We start from the raw sequence: 5,414 nt of genomic DNA on the forward strand, positions 1-5,414 counted from the left end.
TGTTCTGCTCCCCACTCTGTCTCTGGTGAATCCTCTCGCCACCCCGGAGCCTCTGGCCTGTACCCCAGTTCTGTATGTACAAATAAATAAATCTTTAAGAAAAAAAAAAAAAAAAAGCCCAAACATTTAAAATGTATGCTATTACAAGGACAAAACATTCCGACATTTACTTAGAAACCAGTCACAATTCTGGTTCAAACAGCCAAAGAGAGGGTGGGGAAACTAGAGAACCTTCCCCAACGATACTCTCTAGATATATAGTCAGATATACAGTTATACATGATTCACACTAAGTACATGAAAAACAGGAAAGACATTTAATCTTACTTATAAACTGAAGAAAAGTGACACTTGCCCTGATTAAAGAGTAAACCTGTAACATACTAGAACAAGATCACTTCCAACAGGTTTCCTTTCCCCTAAAGCACTCCACAAATTCAACGTGATTTTCTATTACATCAAAGTGTGTATGTGCTAAATTTGCTTATCCCACAAAGTATCAGTACAATAACTCATCTTTTCAAAAAAAAAATATTAAATAAGCACTATAGTTCAGGTTATACAAAAGGTTTGAGGAGTCACATATGCATAACAGAACATATATTCTAGTCAGTTATGTGTGATTTCGATTTTTATAAATTTTGGCCTTTCAAGACAAGTCTCCACTCCAATAACCTTTCACCTCTACAACCAATGTAACCTGTACAACAAGGGCCCACCACATACTAAAGAATAAGGTCTTCAAAAGGTTGTTTATCACTTCTTATTGGTCATTAACACAAAACCACAGCACACTTCATTTTTTTATGTAAATGGTATGTGGATAATTCCACAACTACCAGAAAAATGGATCCCTTGTAAGCAGAATATTTCTCTTTTTGCAGTCTCAAGAACAAGCTGAGTTCACTGATTACACTTTTGTTTTTATGTTTTTCCCACTAGGACTGTGAATTAAGAGCAAAAAGTAGGACTTCATCTTTTGTTCTCCCACTTGTAAATAATAAACAATAGCACTATCCCAATATCTGAAATGATGCTATCATTTCTGGTATACTTTCTAGTCATGATCCAAATGAATCCTCAAAGCAGAACAGTGAGATTAAACAGAACAGATTATCATTACCTCTCCAAGAGGATCAAGAAAAAAAAGTCTCAGACAGCTAAAGAAACTGGTTCATAGTTACTGAACTAGCGATAAGAACTCTGGTGTCTTTTAGGAGAATGCTTGTTTAGGAAACAATGACTATTGCCATTACTGAATATTTCACTTAATCTTTTACTGAAATGTATGAAGCCACACAGAAGGTAATTCAAAAAGCACTTATTGCATACTTGCTAGTCAAAAATTATCAAACATTAGCAAGTCAAAAGAAACAAATCTTTTGAAAGAAAATTTCAATAGTGATCCTACAAACATAACAGGAACAATGAACTTTCTTTCATCTCACATGATCCTAAATTTATGTCTCTTTGCCTTTTCAACATATTAATCCATTGTGACTAGTGTTTGTTCCAAATTAGGACTACAAAATATTAATACCTACTAAACCAACAAGTAGTTTTCAGTTCTATTTTTAGTTTTACTTTTCAACTATATAGAAAAGCAACTTGATATACACAAAAGCTAAAATAAATATTTCAAAATTAGGTAAGCAACTCTTTTTTTCTATTTCTGTAAGAACAATAATAGAAATTAGACAGGCATTTCTCCAAAATCCATTGAAAGCCAAAGAATCACTATATTATCACTCAGAAAAGTACATGAAAATTACACTTGAGCTAGATAATAACCTGGCAGAAAAGACTTGGGGAGGCTTTCCTTTCTAGCAGAAATCCAGTGAATTTCATTAAACTATCTTATCACTCTATCAATTTCCCTCAAAGTTTTTATATGCACTGGTTCATCTACCTAAAACACACTCTCCCACCTTCTTCTATTTTCAACTCTCAATTTCCATTCTCCGGCCAGGGTTCTCCAAACCACTCAATCTAATGATTTCCCTGTTAATTTCCTCTCACTCCAAAATGTTCCAAAAGTTTTATTATATATTCATTTCTTTATTCGTTCAATGTCTGTTATTCACAGGAAGAGTATAAGATACTTGAAGTCAGCTGTTGGTGGTTTTTTTTAAATAGCTTTATTAAGGCATAATTTAATGTACATGTCATAAAATTCACTAGTTTCAAAAGCATAAATCAATGGTATGTAGTAAATCATCACCAAGTGACTGCTTGGATGTTGTTTTTCAATGTATCTTTGGAATTTAGAAGAGATAAATATCTGATGAGTGAGTAAATCGATATGAAAATGATTTATTCTTAAAATTCCATTATTAATGTGTAGTAGTTAGCATAACATCATATGTAGTTGGTACATTTAAACTCTCTTAATTACATTCCTTTCCAATTATCTTTCATTATTTCCATTTCCAATCAAAGGCAGCCAAACTAAGGTGCTCAGATATTAATCTACAGTCTCCCTTGAGGAGAGCCCCCTCCCCCCCAAGCCCTCTCAGACTTTGGGGAATACTGCTTACTGTGTGTTTTCTTTGACTCTATCTTTTCTGCTCCTGGACATGTTAATAAAACACTGTACTGGTGAAGACAGAGTCTCAGATAAATGGGTGCACCTTTGTAATACTGAAGTGATAATAGTTCTTGGTACAGATAATTAGTTGAGATCTAAATACAGTATGACCTACTAAATAATCAGAAACCACTTTCAGATATAAAATCAGTGTCTCTGCTATTTATCCACCTGTAAAACATGTTTCCTATTTCTATTAAAATCTTCAGTATTTAATTTTCAGAACAGTATTTTCAGATAAAAACTCCATTCATGTACAAATAACTTAAAGCTACTTTTAAGTAATCCCTTTTTAAAAAATAACGCCAACAACAAAGAAACAAATACCAGTTCAAAAATGGTAGAGGGGCTTGGCTAGATCTATCTACATTGAGAAACACAAACAAAAAGTATGAAAAGATATTCAACATCACTAAAGGAAATGCAAATCAAAACCACTGGAGTTACCAGTTTATGCTCATGAAAGCTCAATAAAACAAAACAAAACAAAAAAGGCAAGTTTTAGCAATAATGTGGAAAAACTAAAACCTTTATACATGGCTAGTAGAAATATAGAAGGGAGCAGCAGTTCTGGAAAAGTCTGAAAAAATTAAACATGAACCAAACAATAATTCTAGAGTGTACATTGAAAAAAAAGTATGGGTTCAAACAGATACACCAACACTATTATTCATAAAAATCAAAAAGGTACAATCAAGCCAAATGTCCCATTAACAGATGAAATGTTTAAATAAAATATGCATGTATTATTCAACCCTAAATGGGAAGGAAATTCTATTTCTCACCAAAACATGGGTGAACCTTGAAAACATGCCAAATGAAGTAACAGACAGAAAAGGACAAATGCTGTATGATCCTATCTATATGAGGTGCCTAGAATAGGCAAAATTAGAGAGAGGAAGTAAAATTACCAGAGCCAGTGGTAAAGTGGGGATGGAAACAGTTTCTGTTTGAGATGAAAAAGTTCAAGTTCTGGGACTGGACAGGGGTGATGGGTGCACAACAGTGTAAATATACTGAAACTTAAAAATGATTAAATTTTAACAGTTTCTTTTCAAAGTGTATCTACAGCAATATTTAAAATTCCCTAATATTAGTGTACAGGAAGCAGGAGCCAAGTACAGAATGCTAGAATGCTATTCATAAATAATAAAGCTAGTTTTCATTAATTGGTGGGGAAAACTGAGAAGTCACAATATACTGTATTCATTTAGCCATCTTCTGTCCTAAAACAACGGTATTCTAATAAAAAAACACAATGTACTTCACCCAAGAAAGAATTTCTTGGCAAAAGAAAATTTGATGACACCGTGATGATAGTCCTACATCTTTCCATGGACTTAAATTCTATCCTAGATCTGTAACTGCTAACACAATTAAATGTGTGTGTGTGGGGGGGGAAATACGGCCACACTTTGTAGACTCACAGGTTAAAAAATTAAGAAGAGGTTCAAGAGGATAGACAAGGATCAGTTCTTTCAATTTCATACAACCAGCACTAATGCACAGTACTTGTGAGAATCCCAGACCAAAAAGTACTGCGATGTAACAAAAAGGAAAACGGTCTCACAATACAGAAATTCAATAATTCAAAACTACACTTTAATGTAAGTGCACCCAGTTATTTAAGGTTTATATCAGCATTATTGTGATTGCCATTTTGAGATTATTAGGTTTCAGGAAAGTAAATGTCGACACTATTTTTACTGATTGGATAGCAGAATGGAGTAAGCGAGTTAAAATTCTTAACTGCTTCACTGAATGTCAGTTTAACTTTTTATTACAAACTAAAGTTTACCAATTTCTCACTGGACGACTGTGTCAACTGATTCAGTTTCCTATAATCTTATCTCGGAAACCAGGCGAACCCACAAGAAATTTAATGCGGCACCCCCTCCGGCCTGGTGTAGGCAAAGTGCGTCTTGGACAAGTCCCCAGTGCACCAACAGCCCAATTCTGGCAATATCTCTGAGCGATTTAAGGAAGTCAGCAACCACTCATCTCACGTGACCTCAAAAAGGGGCGCAGTTGAGCCCGGAATAAACCACACTTTTTTTTTTTTTTCTGCATCAACTTCACTGCCTAGCATAAAGGAAGTGGGTAAGGAGGTGGCGCAGGTCGGACGTGCAGGGGAGGCTAACAAACAAAACGTGGATCCTGCGCCTTCCACTCTGCGGGAGCCAGGAGGTGAGAAGGCGCATCAGCTCACGCTCACTGCTGCAGCTGAAAAATCCACGGATGCCACACCCCCGCCCCCCTCGCCTGGCAGCCGGGGGTACGCCTTCATCTCCTCTCGCCTGAGGAGAAATGAAGCCCTCTCTACGGAATGGCCCACCTGCTGGGCGCCGCCCCGGATCGCCCGCACCCCAACGTGCAAAGCTCTTGAAGCACTGACCAGTGGGACACCGCGCTGGGGGGCGGCAAGGGGGGAGGGGGGGAAGGGCCGCGGCGACGGGAGACCGGCGCATGCGCAGATGCGGGTACCCGCCCGTTTACCTACCGTTGGAACCGCGACGCCCCGTTCCCCGGCCGCGGCCGCTTCTCCAGGACCCGCGGCAACAGCAAGAGGGCGAGAACTGAGGCCCCAAGTGACGCCGCGGGTGGCGAACCTCTCCCTGCGGCTGCCGCTGGAGCGAGGCTGAAGCGGCGACTGTGGCGCGAGGCCAGTCCGGTAGGCGACCCCCGGATGCCCCCGTCGGTGGCGGCGGCGGAGACGCGGAAGAAGGGATGGGAGCAACGACTGAGGCAGCGGCTAAGACGCAGAGCCTCCCTAACGGCGAGCGGGAGGAGAGCGGAGGGCGGAGGGAGGGCGGAGAGAGGGCGGGGG

At 39.0% G+C, this 5,414-nt stretch overlaps 1 protein-coding gene across 9 annotated transcripts in view; it reads right to left on the reverse strand.

Moving 5' to 3' along the window:
* The window catches only part of FAM13B (family with sequence similarity 13, member B), a 76,824-nt gene extending 71,424 nt beyond the window's left edge, over positions 1-5,400 (reverse strand). For 8 of the 9 annotated variants that reach the window (XM_012727878.1, XM_012727873.1, XM_012727877.1 and 5 more), the window contains exon 1: positions 5,088-5,385. The gene's annotated coding sequence lies outside the window, so the exon portion shown is untranslated. Of the gene's footprint in view, positions 1-5,087 lie in introns of all 9 variants that reach the window. The other variant, XM_004686758.2, reaches the window with a different exon arrangement.
* Between the last annotated feature and the right edge of the window lie 14 nt (positions 5,401-5,414).

This window comes from Condylura cristata, unplaced genomic scaffold, assembly GCF_000260355.1.
Source record: "Condylura cristata isolate star-nosed mole 26May11 unplaced genomic scaffold, ConCri1.0 scaffold00021, whole genome shotgun sequence".
Classification (NCBI taxonomy): Eukaryota; Metazoa; Chordata; class Mammalia; order Eulipotyphla; family Talpidae; genus Condylura; species Condylura cristata.